The 21,533-nt window shown below is 34.2% G+C and overlaps 1 long non-coding RNA gene across 1 annotated transcript; it reads right to left on the reverse strand.

Moving 5' to 3' along the window:
• Positions 1-2,372: 2,372 nt before the first annotated feature.
• LOC126959622 (uncharacterized) lies at positions 2,373-16,980 on the reverse strand. Its single transcript, XR_007727584.1, has 5 exons — positions 16,837-16,980; positions 15,328-15,402; positions 11,152-11,305; positions 7,105-7,221; positions 2,373-2,603 (listed from the first exon to the last, which is right to left on the reverse strand). It is a non-coding gene; the product is annotated as an uncharacterized LOC126959622 (long non-coding RNA).
• Between the last annotated feature and the right edge of the window lie 4,553 nt (positions 16,981-21,533).

Below are 21,533 nucleotides of genomic sequence, written 5' to 3' on the forward strand. Positions count from 1 at the left end.
TATCTTATGCCTGACTGAGCTAGATTATCTACTTTCTCATGCCCTGAGACTGGGTCTTACCCTATTGACTTTCCTGGTTCTCAGGCCTTTCAACTCAAAATTATCTGCACCACTAGCTTCCCTAGGACTCCAACTTGCCAGCTGAAGACTGTGGGGCTGTTCACCCTTCATTATCACGTGTTCCAATTCTGTGTGCGTGTGCATCTGTGTGTGTCTAATAACCTATTGATTATGTTTCTCTGCACAAGTCTAATAGAATACATATAGGATAAAATTATTTTCTAGAAAAAAATGGTTGCATATCAAATTCCATGGGTGATATTTTTTCAGGTGAGAGGTAATGTCTTGAATAGCAGTTGTAAGGTTAAAGTATGATAACTTGTGCACATTCAAAACTTAATCAAGTGAGATAAATAAGAAAGTGATAAGATTCCTCATTTCTTTATCTTTGAACTTAATGGATGATGGCAGTTCTTTGAAATTTCTCTAAAATGAAATTTTGCCTTTGGTTTACAATTTTGAAAGGAGGGTAAAGTTCCACAGGTTAATAATGAGCCTTTCTCACCAAAGAATCATCCATCAGTTGGGGAGCCAATGTGTGGATGATGCAAATTTTACACACGAAAATAAAGCATAGTTCCAAAATAACATAATTTTTAAAAGGAAATTAACAACAATTTACAAAATAAAATATTGTTTTAAAGTATGTTTTATCATTGGGATGCAAGAGTGATTTAATATCAGGAATTTGTAAGTGAAATCACTCCACTAGCAGATTTAAGAGAAAAATTTCAAGTGATGTATAAAAAGCATTAGATAAATTGTTTTACTAGACTAAAAATAAAAAGAAACTTATTTAAAAAACTTATAGCAAAATATTTTATAAGAGAGAAATGCATTTCCCTGTCTAATTTAGAGTAGTATCATGAGCTACGAAAGATCTTGAATTTCGGTCTACTTACAAAGCAACGTTTAACCTGGCACAGTTTCATGGAAACTGATTAAAAAAAAAAATGAGATTCTTAGATCAGATACAGGGAACTGTACTAGTTGTAGTACAGCAAACACTATGAGCATTAGCATTTTGTGTCATTTATCCTTTTACCCAAGTTCTACCGGGGCAACTGACTGGGCCTTGATGGAAGTTTCCACATGCAATGGGCTATGTTATAGGGAAAGAAACCTGAAATTAGGAAGCCAAGGTTTTTATAATATTCAGTAACTATGTTTGTACTTTACTGCAGCATGAGATGACATCTGTAGTATCCAAGACAATAAGAATGTCTGCCCTTTACTTTGGAGGAACATACGATCTCTATATTCTATGGCCGTATGCAAGGAAACTCAACTTTTGCTCCCCAAAGAATCACTACCTCTAATTTCCAATGCTGTTTGCATTACAAACATTCTTTAAAAATAGTTATAAATAAAACAATCACAGTCCCTTCATAAGGCATTCAGAAATGAGAGACTTATAGAGAATGGTCTTTCATCAATATCCACTCCTTGGTCCTACACTGCCTCGGCCTCTGGCTAATTTTCCTGTAAGTACTTCATTCTGCTGGCTACTCTGATTAATCTCACTAACAGAAACTGAAAACAAATCTATTCAATTTGTCTCATATGGCATCTAATTAAGGCTACTATTAGACTCCAAACAGCAGAAAGAGGCCAATGTGCAGTATTGAACTCAACCATATCTCCAGGGTTCTGGACGCAAGCAGCTGAGGGGAACCCTTAGGGCATTCCTCCTTAATTTTTTAATTGATCTTTCCACTTGCTCTGATGCATTAATTTCATTAGCTATTGCACAGACACTGTCTTGACTCCAAAGTTGTAAGTCCAGGACAATTTTATCATCCATAATAATCTTGGTCAGCGAGCAGAGGCTGACCTGAATGCCTTCTGGGGCTGAGTTGGTTTTATTGATCATTTCAGCTAATGTCAGGGATAAATTTCAAACCACTTTTTCTAATGGGACCATTCCCATTTAGGTCATTTATTAACTCCCCTGCATAAACAAAGGTAATCTCATTTTGGAGACATTTTTTGGCCTACATCTGAGAACTGCATAATCTAAAATGAAGTTTCCTTCTGTAGTTGAAAGTCTTTTGTGATTATTCATATGGTATAAGACACCAAGATTTTTGAAAGAAAGGCACATTGCAAGTTAATGCTTGGCTTTCACACAAAAAGCAAAGTTCCTGAGAGTTCATAGGTGACCCTGGAAAGAAAATACAATTTACAATTGTGTTCTCCCTGAATGACTTATAGCAATCACAGGTTAATGGTCCCCCAAGAATGGCCTGCTGGCCACTGGTTGGCCAGATCTAGTTCTTGTTTTTAAAGTAACTACCCAAGTACACTCGGTCCAACCTGCCTTGTTTATTCATACCACCATCTAGGTGGCATTCATCTGCCTCATGAAATTATTGAGCAGTGGCTATGGGATATGGTACAGGAGAAACATCCAGAGGTGTTGAAATACATTTTTTTTCTCAGTAATTTGGAGCTTCCTTGTCTCAGCAGACACTAGTAAATTGCCTCTTCAGTGGTGATGGAGGGCATAGTCAGCATTGTGAGGACAATGACTTCTCCTTTGCCTGTATAAGGGAGAAAGAGAAATAACCGAAGTTATCATTGGTCATTTTGTTTTAATGCTTCTCTGTCTATCCAACCTTAGTAGCCTACAGTACTGTGAAGAATCTTTATACTCCTACCACCAGTACCACTAGTTGGGTGATGACATACAGTATTGGATTCATGTCCTCCGTCTGGGTCCATTGTGTTGCCCATACAACTTCAGAGCAGGGAAATTGGCATATTTCCACTAGTGTTTCTGCTGTTGTGTTATGAGTAATAGTGTCTTGCTCTTATTTGTTGTGTCTCAGTTCATCTACTACTTGCTATATAGAGCTTTAAGTTCCTCCCATGTACAATGAGAAACAGAGAGAGAGGGAAGGATTAAGAGCAAGAAGGAAAGGGTAAAAATAGAAAAAACCAATAGAAACTATACAGTTCTTATGATGAAATACAAGTTTATGTGATATAGCACATAACATTTTCAGTCTTTTGCAGTTAGTAGAAGACTATCCTACTAAATGTCATAGTGAACATCTGGAAGCTTTCATTTTGACATACGAATTTCTTCTGTATTGATCAATATGCATATAAATGGTTTATTTGTCCCACCTACTTAATTCGGGGAAGCCTGTTATTTTTATTTCTAGTTGCTTCCAAATCTTCAAATCTTGGATTTGTCAAAACAACACTGTATTTCCAAAAATTTAACAGATCTATGCTTAAGGAACTTGCCCAGCTGAGAAATTAAAATAAAAAAATTAATACTTAACCAATAATTTACCCTTCAGACCATATTTTTTTGTCCCTCCCAGACCATATTAATTCATTTGGTCCCTGATGTGTGTCAGAATCAAGGCTTTATCAGAGGATTGTCTCAATGCCCAAACAATCTAGGCAAGAAAGGAAGTTTAGAGTCAGTTACGCTAATGGTGACATGACATGCAACAATGGCATGCATACAACCTGAACCTAACAATTTCATTATTTCTTTTGTTTCAGGCAATATTTTATCCATTATTAAGCCATATATATTTCGCAAATTGCTTTAGAGTAGGTAAATTGTCTATTGTGGGAACAGAATTTAGTGATGTCTTTTGTAATATTGGGGAAAATCTCAAGCTGACATGGAAGGCAGCAATGCTTTTATGTTTAACCAAAATATAAACATAACTCTGCACTAAAAAACATAAATATTTTCCCTGATATTAAATATAGAGTAGACACAATTAATATGCATTAAATATATACATAAATGTATACATACATTAAATAATATACATAAATATATGTTAAATATAGAGTAGAAAGAATTCTCACAGAGTACAGCGTTTGAAGTTTGATAAAAATGAATACTCTAAAATAAGAAACTTGAAGAAACTTCAATTTACTTTCCAACGTTTCAAGGAAACACTCTCAGTTAAGAATATATATTGTAGCTGGCTGGAAGCTTGCCTCATTGATTGCTGTAGGTTCCTGCGAGAAAAACACTCGGGTTGGTGACAGTAGTGTCAGGCTCCAAGTGGGGGCTTATGAAAACTTTTCTCCTTCCCCAAACATCATTTGAATACCAGAATAAGTCTGACCTTTATGGTTACAAAGTTTGCTTTTGCAGGTGTATAGTGATGAATGGCACGTCGGTTTGCAGAGCCAGACATCTATGAAGTGTGCCAAAACTTACTATCATAGTCATTTAAAGACTTGATGTCAAGAACCTAAGTCACCCTGAAGCTAGATAAGAACAAAAGTGTTTAATACGATGAGAGGAATGTTCAAGTATTTATTATTCCTTTTCGTAATTTAGGTAAATTGAAAATAATTAAATTTCTCTTCATCAAGGATTTTGGGAATTCATTTTCATTGTCTATGAAAGAAGAGAATGGATAATCTTTAAGATCTACTCCTGCTATAAAATCTAAACATATGTATGACTCAGATGACTTAACGCTATTATTATGGAATTATTTTACTGTATTACAATACAGTTTTTTTTAGAGGTTCTTAAAATGAATAAAATAATTTTACCAATTTTTGGTAACACTTACTGGGTACTTATTGCATACTGTCTTCTACCTAGACACATTATTATTTATTATATTAATAAATATCCAGTAGAATATTCCCATTCTCATTTTATAGATTAGGGACCTAAAACTGAGAGACATAAAAAAAATTTTGCTATGACATTGCTATTATGTGCTGAATCTGAGCCATTGTTTGATTCCAGACTCCCTGGATATTAACTAGTATGCATACAATTCTCTTGCTAAATGAACTCTGTTGCTGTGCTTTTAAAATAACTTAATCTATTTTTGTAATTTTCTGTTTTTAACCTACTATATTGAAGATTAATGCATTTAAGTATACATACACATGTGTAGATAAACACATATACATACATATATACACACATAGTCACAGATATGCATACATATACATATGTGTCACATAGTCACACATATGTAAAACACATATGTGTGTGTCCATATACGTTGATGTTTACATACATATGTACACACATACATACATTTACAATTGTGTATAAATTCATTCATTCTATTTAGTTTAGGAAAAGTAGGTAGCTGCTTGCTTATGAGACTCTTAGGCTAAATAAACTTTATTTTTAAGCTCTAAAATGTATAATCAGAGTATGAAGTTAAAACAAGCAGAACAAATGGCAACTGAGAAGACATTTGTACTTATATCTTCACAACTGTACTCCAGTGTGTGAAGTTTTAGAACTCTTTCATTTAAATAGATGTCATATTGTTATGGACAACAGAGTTCGTGGGAAATCATCTTCTAAAATAAACTTTGGAAAAGCGTTTGGTCATGGCATAAAAAGAAACGATTTGGGAAATTATGTTCACTTTCAATAGTTTAACCTCAAGATATTAAGAAGATATTATGGATTACACTGTAGTAGGATAAATGGAGTATCAGACACTTTTATATCAGTGATATTCTAAATATAGGTATGAATCATTTCTTAAATCTAGGAGCTTAACAATAATGAGATTTTTCCTGAATATACTTTAAAATTGTATATGAAAAATAAATTTAAACATTTGAAAAACTTAATAAATCTAATGGCATTGCAAAAAGAACATAGCCTACCTTATAGAAGTTTCTTTGAAGAGACAAATTTCACTTTCTCATCTAGTTAAAAAGGGCGTTCATCACTATTTGACACACAGATACTGTTGAAATAAATGTACCTCTAAAGAACTTGATACCTAGTTCAATTTCCTCCTGACAGTAGCTTACAAGTTATTTTCCTGGTAACTTTTGTGAGTCGACAGATAGCATTGTAGAAGTGCTAATTGACAGACACATTCCCTAAGTGACAGATGGTAACACCGACCCAGTTGGCAGAGTGCAGTAATGTTAACAGTAGAAATGAGAAACAAGCACATCAGGGGTCCCTGTTTTACACCCAGACACCGGTGCGTGGGTGCGCCGCGCGCGCACACACACTCACACTACATTGAACTCCATATAAAAACTTATGTAATTGAAGCCAAATATCTCCCTGAGACATAAAGTTAAAGGGCGTTAGAACATAATATTCCAGAGTGTTCCCTAAAAGAAATAGCATCTCATAATGGCCTCCAAGATACGATTTTAGGGTAATAGAAATTGTTCTGACCACAATTTCACAAAACTTACAGAAACCTTATAAACACGGTTAATGTATATGTAATTTTTTCTTTTTTTTCTTTTTTCCTTTTTATCTTTTCTTTTCTTTTTTTTTTTTTCTTTTTTTAAGACGGAGTCTTGCTCCGTCGCCCAGGCTGGAGTGCAGTGGCGAGATCTCGGCTCACTTCAACCTCCGCCTCCTGGGTTCACGCCATTCTCCTGACTCAGCCACCCGAGTAGCTGCGATTACAGGCGCCCGACACCGCACCTGGATAATTTTTGTATTTTTAGTAGAGACGGGGTTTCACCGTGTTGGTCAGGCTAGTTCAGACTCTTGACTTTGTGATCCGCCTGCCTCTGCCTCCTAAAGTGCTGGGATTACAGGCGTGAGCCACCGCGCCCGGCCAATGTATATGCAACTTTTCTCAGTCATCTTAATTCACTAAAACTCTCCCAGGATAGAGAATAAAAAGTTCTGTGCACTATATGATTTTTAAATAAATGCATTATGACTAATTTAAAACCCATTTTCAGATTGTGTGAGTCTTAGTGGTATAGAAAATCAAGAGATTAAGGTTTTATATATGAAATCAGGTTATTTACTTAAATATAGCTATCAGTATTCATAAAATGGAACCCAATTGGTGTGTTGTACATTACACTATTTTTAAGACTTCATTTTAAAATGTACAGGCTTTAATAAGTTAGCAGAAAAGTTGGAACTTGTGAAGAAGACAAGAGTCATATAGAAAGTCGGAAGACAGGAAAAATTGTAACAGGGGACCTGTTTTAAAAATCACCCACTTTCTTTTTCTTTCTTTCCTCCCCTCCTAGCTCTTCACTCCTTCCCTCTATAGACACTAGCCTCCAGCAATCCATGCTCACCTAATTGTGCTCTTGCTTCAGAAATTCCAGCGGCTAATCTTGAAACATACCAAGCAAGGAGCCCCTGAGGAATCTTCCGTAGGGAGAGTAGCAAACGGTTTGTCTGCCATCTCCAGGCTGAAGTCAAGAAAATGCCAGTCAGATCCCCAGTCCGGCGATTACCCAAGATAGGCATCAGAACAACACACACAGCCCTGCATCCTGCACCACCCCCGCATGCTTTCCATACAGAGTTTCCTTTTAAAAATTCTACAGTAAATTTTAAAATTTAATGGTACTTTAGGATGCTAGTTCACCATGTTCTCAGTTTGCTGGCTCTCTGATTAAAGGCTGCTTTTCTTCCTAACAACCCCTACCTCTTGTGTTTGGAATTTGAGTGACCAGCAGCCAAACCTGGTTCCGGTTACAAAATGAGCGTCAAGACTTCCTCTAGTACTCACATTCCGTTCCAGAAAAATTTTAAACTCTTCTATGTCATTTTATGAACTGGACTACAGACTCAAGTTGGCTTGAATTTTATATAATGAATCCAAGAATAATTTGCATAATATGCCAACTTATTTCAAGCAGATGAATGTATTAATAACTCCTGAGGAATTTTATATTTTTGTCTTTCTTGTTTTATGAAATTATTCAATTAAGTGATGGCAGTAAACAAAAACACATATTACAAATTTCGTTTCCAAAATTCACATTCATAGTTAATGAAATGTTTCTGTGGGACTTTAAGGCAATGTAATCCCAGCAATAATATCCAATTTAAAAGCAAATTAATGTATACTTTGAGTGGCTAATGATTTCTAAGCAGGCCAGATCAACAGAATTCAGCTACTCTTTTAGTACCTAAGAAATAATTCTGGGAATTGCCTTAAAAATAATTGCTTTTACTCTTGTTTCTGTTCACATCACATTTTAAAAAATATTTTCAATAATATAGTGGACAGAACAAAAGAACCTTAGATTCCTTTCCAACTTGCACTAAAGTGACAGAAAAAGGATGTTTAAAGCATAAATACATAAGTACAAAAAAATCCAAGAGATATGATGGTTGTCACAAATTTTGAAATGTATAAACTAAAGGATAAGTAGAAGCTTATTGATCAGACCCAGAAAATTATTTTTAAAAAGGATTGTAATATTTATCAAATGCCAGTACAAGATGGTCAGTTAAATTTAATCTCAGATAAATAAAGAATACTTCTTTTATAATAAGTATATTCAAATTTAACTGGGAGTCCTGTATCTTCTTTGGCAGCCCAAATTCTAATTACTCAATGGAGGAAGGTGGAAAGCAATATGAGAAAATATAAAACATAAAAATGCTCAGGAATATTTGACAATGGGTACCCCTAGATGTAGAATTTAGGAGGGACACAAAAAGCAATTATAGGCTGAAAGATCTTAAGAGCAATTACACACTTAGTACTCTTAGCACAACCAATGGAAGACTGCAGAATTAGCCTCTGGTGGGAGTAAAACAAAGGGCACAGAGTATTTAGAAAACTAAGACCCATTTGAAGAGAAACACCACAGTAAAAACTAGGCGTATGTTAAATGAGTTCTGAAACCACCAGCTCTCTTCCTAACTTTACTCCCGGAATACTGGCATCAAAGTTCATCCTCTCTATTTGGAGATTGAAGGTGCCTTTGTTATGAACTATGAATACATAGGAAAAATGACCTGTAGATAGTGATAGGGAAATCTAAAATGAAATAGCCTATCCATATCATCCTACATTGATGGCCAGAGGAGATAGCCATGCACACATGGACACAGACTACCAGCAGAGTCTAGTGTGGCCTTTATTTCCAAGTGGACAGTCAAGCACAGGCAGATATCTAAAGGAATTGTCTAACAAGAAATACTGAGATTAAAACATACAAATTATAGCAACTTGGAGGAATAAGAAACTGTGTAAGGGGAGGACAATTCCAAAATTTCTCCATAAGTAAAAAATATATTATGCTTATGGAAAAAGAACAAAAGTGTTCTGGTAACAATATCGGCAACAAAAGTCAATGGAACAGTACTTCAAAAGGCTTAGGAAGAAAATATTTTTCCACTTAGAATTCCATATCTAATCTAATTATGATGTTAATATGAAAGAAAATTAAGGTTTTTCAGACATACAAGATTTTAACAGGCTGGGCGTGGTGGCTCACACATGTAATTCCAGCACTTTTGGAGGCCGAGGTGGGCAAATCACTTGAGGTCAGGAGTTCGAGACCAGCCTGGCCAACATGGTGAAACCCCATCTCTACTGAAATGCAAAAAGTAACTGGGCATGGTGGCAAGTGCCTTTAATCCCAGCTACTAGGGAGGCTGAGGCAGGAGAATAGCTTGGACTCAAGAGGCAGAGGTTGGAGTGAGTGGAGATCACACCACTGCGCTCCAACCTGGGCTATAGAGCAATACTCCGTCTCAAAAAAAAAGAGAGAGAGAGAGATTTTAATGGATGTTGCCTTCAATCCCCACTCCTCTCCTTTTTCAGGAAATTACTAGAGTTGATATTCCTGTAAGATGAGGTAATAAAAGAAGAAGGAAGACTTGGAATCCAAAGGAGTCAATTCAGTCACAAGAGAAGAAAAGGAAATACTCTATATAATGGTTATGGAAAGTTTCTAAATGACAGCTATACAGCAAACCATTAGAGCAACCTCTCCATAGTAGATATGACTTTAGACTTTAGGAAGATATGACTTTAGAAAGATAAGATCAATTGATCATCATTAATACTTGATTAGTTTGAATGTATTGAGAAGAAATATACAGACACCTAGGGCATTGTACGGAAATGAATTAGTTATAAGAACAGAGAAAATAAAACTAATAAGACCAAATAATTTATTAACCCAAAGGAAAATTAAAAGTTAAAAAAAATCACAAATAATGTATTGACTATCTGTGAGCCACATTTACCTAGTTATAAAAATGAAAATACTGAATATAGATTTACCCAAAGATGTGTAGGGGTATGTGTGTGTGATCGTGTGTGTGTATTACACATAAATATGCATGAATATATATAAATATATATCATGGGAAACAGAAAACCTACATGTGTACCATGGTAAATGGACAGAGGTAGTAAAAGTTTGCTAAATACTAATTTCCCAAGGTAGGTAGTTAATAACCAATGCCAGAAGCCAAAAATATAAGAAATGTCATATATATTTATTAGATATATGAATACAAATATGGAAATAAGCAACTTAAATAATTGAATTTAATCATTTTTGGTAATAGAGAAATGGTACGTGGTGCTGGGAGGAGGATGAGTTACAGAATATAGTAGACTATATACAATGCAATTTTATCTTCTAGATGTTCTGAGTTATTTTCCAACTAAGATGTCTCTTTAACCTATAACAGTTAACTACTTTAAGGTGGAGCTTTTAAGAGTATGTTTTCAGAATCTAAGTGAAAATGTCAGGTTAATTTTTTGCTAACTATATGGTCTTTAAAAATCTACTTTATCATTCTACAACCATTGCTATTATTGTGATTGTTATTTAACCTGCAAAATAGGGATAGTCCCTCTTGCATTACTATTGTAAGCAGCGAGCGAGATTATTCACTTAAAAACACTGTGTAAAGTGATTGCATAATAGATGATCAATTGATTCTGGTAAGTATTACATTTGTTATCATGGATCTGTTTGCTGGTGGATTTTTTTTTTCCCTCAAATGAGTTAATTAATACCTGCTACACTGCTTTTTATTAGAACATCACTTGGGGGAAATTTGTAATTCATATGATAGTTTCCAAACCTAGTTAAACATATACACTTCTAAATGAGAATATTTTTTTAAAAAATCACTTAATTTCAGCTGATTATGGTTAAATAAAAGTCATTTACAAACGTCTATTTAAACATCTTCAGAAAGGAATAAATCAGCCATCATTGCTAAAATCTAGGACTGCAGATTTGCAACAATCTAGGATGAGTTACGCTTAATTTTGAGTCTGGACTGAAATTATCAATGGTTGTGCATGTTCTTCCACCAAAAACAGAAAGAAGCTGCTCTCAGATTAAACAAAATACCTTTTTTCTCTTCACTACTTTCTGATCACTTTGTTTATAAATGCAAGTGTTGTAGCAATGAGAAACTTCAGTGATTCCTCTTCTGTGTGGGTACTGTCTTCAGAGGAATCCATTTTCTTTCTTTTTAACATGTGATATCACAAACTGCACATTTCTGAAAACAATTGGAGAGGAAGTGGGAGTGGAGTTTGACTGGGAATAGACAATTGCATTACAAAATGGAAAAGATTACTGAAATTTTTAAGAACAGATTATGTAAATATATTTTAACATATCAATACATGTCATAATTTGAAACAATGCATTAATAGATAATGTTAATTTCAGTATATGTTGACACCTCATGTAATTTATTACTGATATAAAACTTATGTTAATAGCCAAAAGACTGAAATTTCAGTCTGACTGGTTGTATTACTATCAGAAGTTTCGTTAATGTTGCCTTGGTGTGTAATAATTAATTGCACACGATGGAACTATAAACATGGCAATAATAAGTTAGTTTTTCAGGAAACAAAAAAAATGAAAATGTGTACCAACATCTTCACACTCTAAAATGTGTCATTAATGGTTAGATAATACAAATAATCATTTTTTATTGATACATGACAAAATTTTATTTTTATCACCTGATCAATGTGATAAGCATGGTTTGATGCAAAGCCAATTTTAATTAAAACTGAAAAAATAATAAATTATTTCATTAATACAAAATTAGAATGGCACAGCATTCATTAATACTTTCTCAGCGTATTTCAGCATACAAAAGAAATTCAGATTGTCACACATTTCTATTGTTATGCTTTGGAATAAACAAGGATATTTTATGATTACTTTTCTCAGGGTGTTTCTTGCTGCCAGTTACATGTGCAATCCAGGAACACAGCATAAGCATGTATTACTTTTTTCATGTAGGAAATGGAAGCTATTTATTAGTTCTGCTTAAGCAGTCCAATCCTTTCTGCCAAAGTGACAAAATAAAGTCCCTTGGATTCACAGTGACGAATCCTGTAACAAAAAATATCTGAAAGGGCATTAAAAACTAAGGAGAAATTGCATCTTATCTAAGTAACTCAAACAGTGACAGGGCACATAATACTGAGGAAATGGCAGAACCAATCTATTTGCCAGTGTTTCCCTTCTGTCTTGTGCTGCCTTTCATGTTGGAAATGCAAGAACAGCTGTGGGTGGAGGGCATTGTGTGCCCATAATTACGCCATTTGATAATTTTTCTAAAGTTGATTTACTTCTTCCTGGGGCATTCATTTTCAGCCTCAGACACCTATACTTATGTAAGCAGCTAAGTATGTAGAACATATCTAATCAAACTTTTGCTAGTATAAGGATTAAGTTTTGTCTTTTGAAATTTGCCCTCTGCAGAATGTAGTTCCTGCCTTAAGGAAACCAGAATGTAAATGTCAACTTTGTAGCCATCATTAAATGCAAACTCTTTCAATGCTGAATATTTTCAGTTACATGAAGAATATACAGTCAAATACTTTACCAAAAACATGTCAATTGTTTTTAATAGTCCCTTATGTGTATGCCATGAAAATCATTCATATTCTAAAGTGCCTTACATACAGAAACTCCTCAAGGTAAAATAAAAGGCTATAAGGAAAATCATAAAACATTGATGAGTTTATAGTTCATTTCTTGATTTACTTTTCTGATTATGGATGCCAAGAGTCAAGTGTGGAATGACTGTAGAACAGTAAAACAGAACAACATAAACCAGTAGTTGCTCTAATGTATGGCAGAAGTATAAGCTTAAAAATAATTTCTATTTTGAGTCAAAAGGTGTTATTATGTATGTTGCCCTCTATAAAAATGTAATTTTCTGGAAATTATGTATATTCCTATGCAAAAATTTCCCAGTAGTAAGGTGTTAACATGATTTCTACTCTTGTTTAACCTTCAACTATTAAGTGTTTCAAAATTTTATTGGGAGCTTGTCATACACATTATACTCTGAAAAGTAGTAGAGGACAATGTTGAGGAGGAAACTAATTTTCCACATTCAAAATGTTCCAAAGTAACATCCATACTTAGTTTTAGCACAAAGAGTGGAATATATTAGCAGAAAGACATGTACTATATGTCTCTGTTGTGTTTTCTGATGAGCAGTCTGTAACTGATTAAACTGCAGCACTTTCTGTTTTCTGTTGTTTCCATCAACCCTTCTTGAGACAGAGCTTTGCTTATTTTGGCTTGAACGTATGTTCTTGTTCCTTTTCTCTATTTAAGTCACATTTCCAGGACAAAGCTAGTTTTTCTGAGCAAAATGTGTGACTTAGAATATATGATAAACCCTTTAAACAAACCCACTTATAAGATATAATTATTGTCCTGTAGTAATTTTATGTAAATATAATTTTTACTGAATGTTTTCTGCATGTGAGGCTGTAGTCTAGGTTCTAGTAGTTCAGCAAAGAATGAAACATACTCCCAGTGGGTTAGTCAGTTGATGTCACCTCTGGGCTATCTCAGAAATAGGCTGATTTTCTAGAAATTTGTGTGACCAGATTTTTTTTTTTTTTTTTCCTGAGACTGAGTCTTGCTCTGTTGCCCAGGCTGGAGTGCAGTGGCATGATCTCGGCTCACTGCAGCCTCCAGGTTCAAGCAGTTCTCATGCTTCAGCCTCCTGAGTAGCTGGGATTATGGGCATGAGCTAACACACCTGGCTAATTTTTGTATTCTTAGTAGAGATGGGGTCTGGCCATGTTGGCCAGGTTGGTCTCAAACTCCTAACGTCAGGTGATCTGCCCGCCTTGGCCTCCCAAAGTGCTAGAATTACAGGCATGAGGCACCACACTCAGCCTCAGAATTTTTTATTATAGATTCATAAATTAGACTTACATATTATCTTGATACAATCATTTGGACTTCTATAACATTAAGTAGAGTTTAGTTTTTATCAATATAAGTTTTCATACCTGATATTTATTTGCTGACTTAGCTATGGTAAAGGACTGTGATGTTTTATTTCATTCTTTTCTGATGGAATTTATGGAGCTCTTTTCAAAGTTCACTTTGGAAATGATTCACATGCAAAACTTAATGAAGCAGCATATTATTTGTCATGTTTATCTTCTTAATTATAGACAGAAATGTTCCACATAACAATTCTGAACAGTTTGTATTAATATGAATATAGCTTTTCAAAACAGTGTCTTCTGTTAGGTTATCATTCATGTGGCTTGATTTGCATTATCAACAGCTAAGAGGAATTGGAAGACAGACAAACTATGGCCAATATATCATACGCTTGATTGACAAAATTTCCACAGGCAAATCCATTTCCTGGATAGCTAATTAGTAACACGGGCAAGATGTAATTTACAACTCCTTTCAAGCAACGTAGAGACAAAATGCTTAGTTATTTATTAATGAACGCCAAATTAATTGTCTGAAATGCTCTAGTGTGAATAAAGAGCAACAGCTTTCTCAAAAAGACACAATATCAAGTAATTAGCAATATACAAATGGTACTCCTGCAGATTCACATTTGTACCTAATGTCTTCCAATCTCTTTGTAATAATGCTGACACTTAATGCAACATCAACTGACTTTCTTTTTTCACTGACTGAAATATATAGATATAGATATAGATATATACATATATATATATATTTCAATTAAGGTTAGACACAAGTTTTAATTAGATATCATTATAATGGATAAAATTTTTCCATCATTTCTGTCTAAGATAATGATGTTTATTATAGAAAAATGTCAGAACAGATTAATATGTGACTATGGAGAAAAATATTATCATATATATGGTATCACATATTTATGCAAAATATGCATAACTTCCTTGATTCAGCAAATAATAAAATGTCAATATTAAATTAGAAAATGCTCCTTTAAGATATACCTTTTCAAAACATTCCTTTTACAGGATTAGGTTAAGTTTATCAGAGAAAATAAATAAGGAAATAATTGAAACACTTGTTCAAGTTGACAAGCTAAAAAAAATGTAGAGTAGATTAAGATCCGCAATCGTTAACAAATTTTCTTCATTCAAGCAGACAACATAGTGTCTATCTGAGAACCGTATACAGGTTTTTTAGGTTTTCCAGCCTTCACCCTTTTGTCTGTAAAACTGAGTAGCTTGATCAGATATTTGTTCAGGCCCATCTCATAGTCTGAAAGTCTATCTTTATTCTTACCTTTAGATAAATTGTTGCTCCTTAGTGTCCACATTATCACAATGCTTGTTATTTGAAACAGGGAAGATATGATTCCTGAAATAAGGAAAAAGTATGGTGAGATATTATGTTATAATTTCAAATAAATTTTAAACGAAATATTGAAGTTGTCTACAATACCCAGAGGGAAACTTTTTGAGCAAATCGAGTTTATTCATAGTCTTGAAAAAACAATAGGGTCTAGGTAGATAAAAGAGTGGTCAATGTGAATATTACCTGATAAATTAACAGATGTGGTCAAACTAAGGATCTCAGAGAAGGAAATTACCTAGAATTATCCAAGCATGTCCTAAGCACCATTTGTAAGTGTCCTTAGGAAAGAGATACGAAAGGAGATGAGACACACAGGTCTTGCAAAGATGGAGGCAGAAATTGAAGTGATGTGGCCACAAACCAAGGAACAACTAGGAATGCCTGGAGACATCGAAATCCAGAAGAAGTAATAAACAGATTCTCATCAAGGACCTTCTGAGGGAGTATGGACCCCCTGAAACCTTGATTTCAGATTTCTGAACCCAACTGTGGAAGAATAGATTTTCCTTATTTTACTTCATTAAATTCATAAATATTTATTATGGAAGCCACAGAAAACTAATATAATGAGTAAGAGCATAATGTTATTGGGATTTTAATTGCGATAACCCATGTAGACTGCTTAAAATAACAATCATTTCTGGATGTCATTGATCATTGACTTAATACTTATGATTAAGAGTGTGTGTGTGTGTGTGTGTGTGTGTGTATATATATATATATGTTTTTTTTTTTTTTTTTTTTTTTTTTTCCTGAGACGGAGGAGTTTTTCTCTTGTCACCCAGTCTGAAGCGCAATGGCACAATCTCGGCTCACTGCAAACTCTGCCTCCCGGGTTCAACCAATTCTCCTGCCTCAGCCTCCCGGGTAGCCGGGTTTACAGGTATGCAGTACCTCACCCAACTAATTTTGTATTTTTAGTAGAGATGAAGGTTCTCCATGTTGGTCAGGCTGGTCTCGAACTCCCAACCTCAGGTGATCCGCCCTCCTCAGCCTCCCAGAGTGCTGGGATTACAGGCTGAATCATTGCATCTGGCCAATTAAGTACATTTTGGGGGCAGAGAGACCCAGCATTTTAAGGATACAGCACAATGTCACTTGCTAGGGGGACACATAGAGCCTTGTGCTTGACCAGTGCTCGTGATCAAATTTGTGTAGAACTGTAAATCTAAGCCATCAAGGCATTTTCCTATATTAGTTTGTGCCATAACTGGATATTTAAATTGCCCTGTAAGTGTCTGTTCTCAGCTCAGCAAGGGATGAATGAGATTTGACACAGGATGGTAATTGACACAGGCAGACACACAGCCAGGCAAAGACCTTCAGCCAAGTGTCATTGCCTCTAAAGACATGTCGGAATTCCTGCACTCTTTATAAGATGGCAAATCATGAGGGTTAGGGTTAGGAAGGCATTATTTAAGATCTCAATCAACTCACCTAACACACAGTTCAGTCCTATTCTAGTTATTTGTATTTTTCCATCGCAGTATCATTACCCCAGTCATTCTCTACTGGGGGCAATATTATCCCCCAACTTAAACCTCAGGAACATTTAGAAATATCTGGAGATATTTTTGATTCCCATGAACATTAGGTCAGGTGTTCCAGCATCTAGTGGGAAGAAGCCAGGGATGCTGTTAAACATAAACAAGACAGTGGCCCATAACAAAAATAATGAATGGTCCAAAATGTCAATTATATTATATCTAATATAATTATATCTAACATATAAATTTGTTATTTATTCATTATTTTTAACCTTTACCATTAAAATATAGGATGCATGAAAGCGGGGACATTTTATGATTTGTCCCCTACTTTATCCCTAGAAACTGTAAGTACAAAATTGGGAGCTCAGTCATATTTCACTTTAATGACTGAGGAAAAGTATATTACCCAGGAAAATAATACTTAAAATATTTCAAGGAAAAGATCATCAGAGATAATTATAAACAACTATACACTAAAATATTTAAAAAAAACTTCAGGAAATTAATAAATTCCTGGACATATACAACCTACAAAGATTGAATAAGAAAGAAATAGAAAACCTGAACAGATTAATAATGAGTAATAATATTGAATTAGTAACATAGCCTCTCAACTATGCCAGGTAGAGAGTGGAATGACAGTTATCTGAGGTTGGGAAGGGTGGGGTTTGGAAATGAAGAAAAGTTAGTTAAAGGGTACAAACATAGAGTTATAAGGAATAAGTTCTAGAGCTTAACAGCATGGTTGGGTGATTATAGGTAACTATATATATGTGTTTGTGTGTGTATGTATGTATACATGTATACACACACGGAGTCTCGCCCTGTCTCCCAGGATGGAGTACAGTGACGCGATTTTGACTCACTGCAACCTCCACCTCCCAGGTTCAAGCAATTCTCCTGCCTCAGTCTCCCAAGTAGCTAGCATTATAGGGGTGCACCACCACGCCCGGCTAATTTTTGTATTTTTGGTAGAAAGAGCATTTCACCTGACCTCAAGTGATCTACCCTCCTCAGCTTCCCAAAGTGCTGTGATTACAGGTGTGAGCCATCATGCCCAGCCTGTATATTTTTTAATAGCTAAAAGAGAAGATTTCAAATGATCCTAGTACAAAGAGATAATAATAATGTAGGGGATTAACATCCTAAACAAACTGATTTGATCATGACATATTCTATGTATGTATCATAATATCACATGTATCCCATAAATATGTGCAATTATTATGTATTATGTATCAAAACTAAATTCTAATATATATTTAGAGCAGTTTACTAGAGAAATAGAACATTTTTACCAATCATGCTTATTGCCTTTTATGTAACATAAGATCCACCAATATTTAAATATATGTGTGTATGTATATAAGCTTTTCAATGGATTCAATATTTCATGCTGTTTTGGGGGGAAAGGGTAAAATATTAATAAAGAAGCTTATATGGAAACCCAACTATATATGTATTTTTATATGTAACATATAAATCATTACTTTTATAATACTGAAACAGTTCACAATTTATTACTGTAAGATCCATGAAATATTTTGTTTTTTTTTTTTGTTTGTTTGTTTTTTTTTTTTTTTTTTGAGACGGAGTCTCGCTCTGTCACCCAGGCTGGAGTGCAGTGGCCGGATCTCAGCTCACTGCAAGCTCCGCCTCCCGGGTTTACGCCATTCTCCTGCCTCAGCCTCCCGAGTAGCTGGGACTACAGGCGCCCGCCACCTCACCCGGCTAGTTTTTTTGTATTTTTTAGTAGAGACGGGGTTTCACTGTGTTAGCCAGGATGGTCTCGATCTCCTGACCTTGTGATCCGCCCGTCTCGGCCTCCCAAAGTGCTGGGATTACAGGCTTGAGCCACCGTGCCCGGCCGATCCATGAAATATTTTAACTAATGTGTAATATTCTGAAGCCATGAATATATTTCTCTGCATTAACCCACAAAAATATATATTTTATATAAAGTGCTTCTACATATTTTATCACATTTAAACTTCTTTTTCAAAGACTATGCAAAATATAAATTCATATGATTTATCTTCAATGATTGGATAAATTGTCATTTTTGGAGTTGAACAGCATGATGGCTCTGATTATTACCACCGGGAATGTATTTTTGTTCTTTCCTGCAATAAATCAAAATTTGAACATATATCAGGTGTTTCTCATTATTGTGAGGACTTGTGCACACTTCCTAATCTCATTGAACTTTAGACTTTCACTTGTTAAGTGAGAATAGTAACACATTCATGTGCAGGGTTGTTTTCAGGATGAATGAGTTAATATAATACATAAAAGGTTAGAATAGGGTTTTTCATATAGCATAAGCTGCGCAGATTTTAGCTAAGACATCTGTGGTGGCTCTTTATTTTGAAACCCCTAATGCATAACACTGTTTACATTGATGAATATAAACTTTCTTCTTTATTGGAATGTATGTGATAGTGAATAAATATATCAGAAAGAATATTTTAACCATGTATCAGAATTATATTTGAAGCTTGCAGTAAGAGAGAATTAAATAGGCCTTGAAGGATGAGCAGTATGGAAAGGAGATAGTATTAAAAGAAATAATACAATGCAGGACTATCTGCCTAAAGATCATTAAGCTAGTCAGTCAGTTGAGTATGCAACCCTAATTTCCCAGAAGGAGTTTTTAATCTCATTAAAGTCTATAAGAATATCACTCAAGTATTTAATGTGGAATACCAATTATATCCACAAAGGGCTGAATTACATCATGCAAAAATGTTCTGTACCACTGAGATTTGGGACAATTTTCTTTCTCTAATCCCAATGAGAAAAGATCTGCTTAATTTGTGTGTGTGTGTGTGTGTGGGTGGGTGGGTGTGTGTGTGTGTGAAAAGTATTAATTGAATTTGTTATTTGATTGTCTTTTAAATTTCATATCCATGTTGAAAATCAGCTGAAAGTCTAATTTATACAATAAGCATACTGTTATGACTAACAGTAACAGCTGTATATACATTGATATGATTCCATTACATAAATTTACTACATTAAGGGAGAATTTCTAAACAAAATCTCCTTCTGACTCAGCTTCCATGGTATATATTTCATGTAGTCTTTACACCAAGAATTTTATATTTTGCATGCTTGAATTTATTTTTTTCTTTCCCTTTCGGCATACACACAAAATGTACGTGTGTGTGTGTGTGTGTGTGTGTGTGTGTGTGTGAGAGTGCAATGATATTTAACACACATAATCCTCCTAGCTTGGTTCTAAGTGATGCATACAAGTACAGGCAAGAGAATTAACTTCTGCCAAGAAAATTCCTTAAATAAAAGAATAGAGCGCCATATTTTTATTGCTTCTATTTTCCCAGATATTTAATAATAATAATAATAATAGTATTTTCCTTCTTTATCAACCATTATGTTTAGAGGACAGAAATAAAGAATACAGTACTTTTTCCTCAGGGATTTTCACGTTTGTTAATGTGAGTTATCATCACATGAATTGAACTCTAACTAAAGCATAGAGAAAATATTAGACCAGTATTCTGGGAGAAGATATAGGCATATACATATATACATGTATATGTATATACATATATACACACACATATATATGTATATGTATATACATATATACACACATATATATATGTATATGTATATACATATATACACACATATATATATGTATATGTATATCCACATATGAAGGGTAAATCTTGGTCTGTAGTAGTGACTTTTCTCACATATAACAAAATAAAATATATCTAGAAATAACTTTTCCCACAAACTTGGTTAATTTAATTATATCAGGGATAAAGGAGGATTGAATCCTACAAAAATTAAAAACATAACTTTATTTCCATGCAGCATAAAATGAATCATAAAGGTACTTCAAATAATATTTGTACCATTTATTATTGTTATAAACCTATATTTTTACACCATTATTTTTGACCCAGACAGAACAATTACCTAGAAATATGCTTAATATTTTTCAAAGGTGATGTGGTTTAAAAGAGTAAAATTTGTCACAATGTCTTTTTATAAAAATGGTTATGATTTTTGTAAGCTTGGTCTATTGTAAAACACTCCTCTGAATTCCAATTATTACAAGCATCATGCTTCAGTTCTCTTGAGACACATTTGCTTGTGTTAGTGATTTTTCACTTTAAGCTTATTACTTAATAATTTCCTTTCTTATATTCCACCCAGGGAAATCTATGTATTTTCTTGATTCTGATGGGATGCTGCAATAATGTGAAAATTATTCTGACAAATTTAGTTTCTAAATTTCTTTTTATTCCTAATTTTATTCCTAAATGTAGATCAGCGGAAACCCGGATTATATTTTTTAATGGATTCTGAGGTAGCTGCTACAACAATAAACCAATCAAAAAGAAATTTTAAAAAGCCAGTAGCTGAAGTTATTGTCTTTTAGGCTTGGGTTTTCAAGAGAGTGTTAATTCTAGATTGCATAAGTATACCTTGAGAAACGATGTTGAAAGATAATGTAAATTATGGAAAAAAGGAAGGTGGACTTTTTACCACTAGAAAATAGACCATTGAAAGTAGTGACAACAGTAGTCTCAGATAAATAGACAAATCAATTTCCATTTAAAGTTTCACTCAATCCCACCTAATTATTCTTAAAGGCATAGATTCCTA

This window comes from Macaca thibetana, chromosome 7 (assembly GCF_024542745.1).
Source record: "Macaca thibetana thibetana isolate TM-01 chromosome 7, ASM2454274v1, whole genome shotgun sequence".
Lineage (NCBI taxonomy): Eukaryota > Metazoa > Chordata > Mammalia > Primates > Cercopithecidae > Macaca > Macaca thibetana.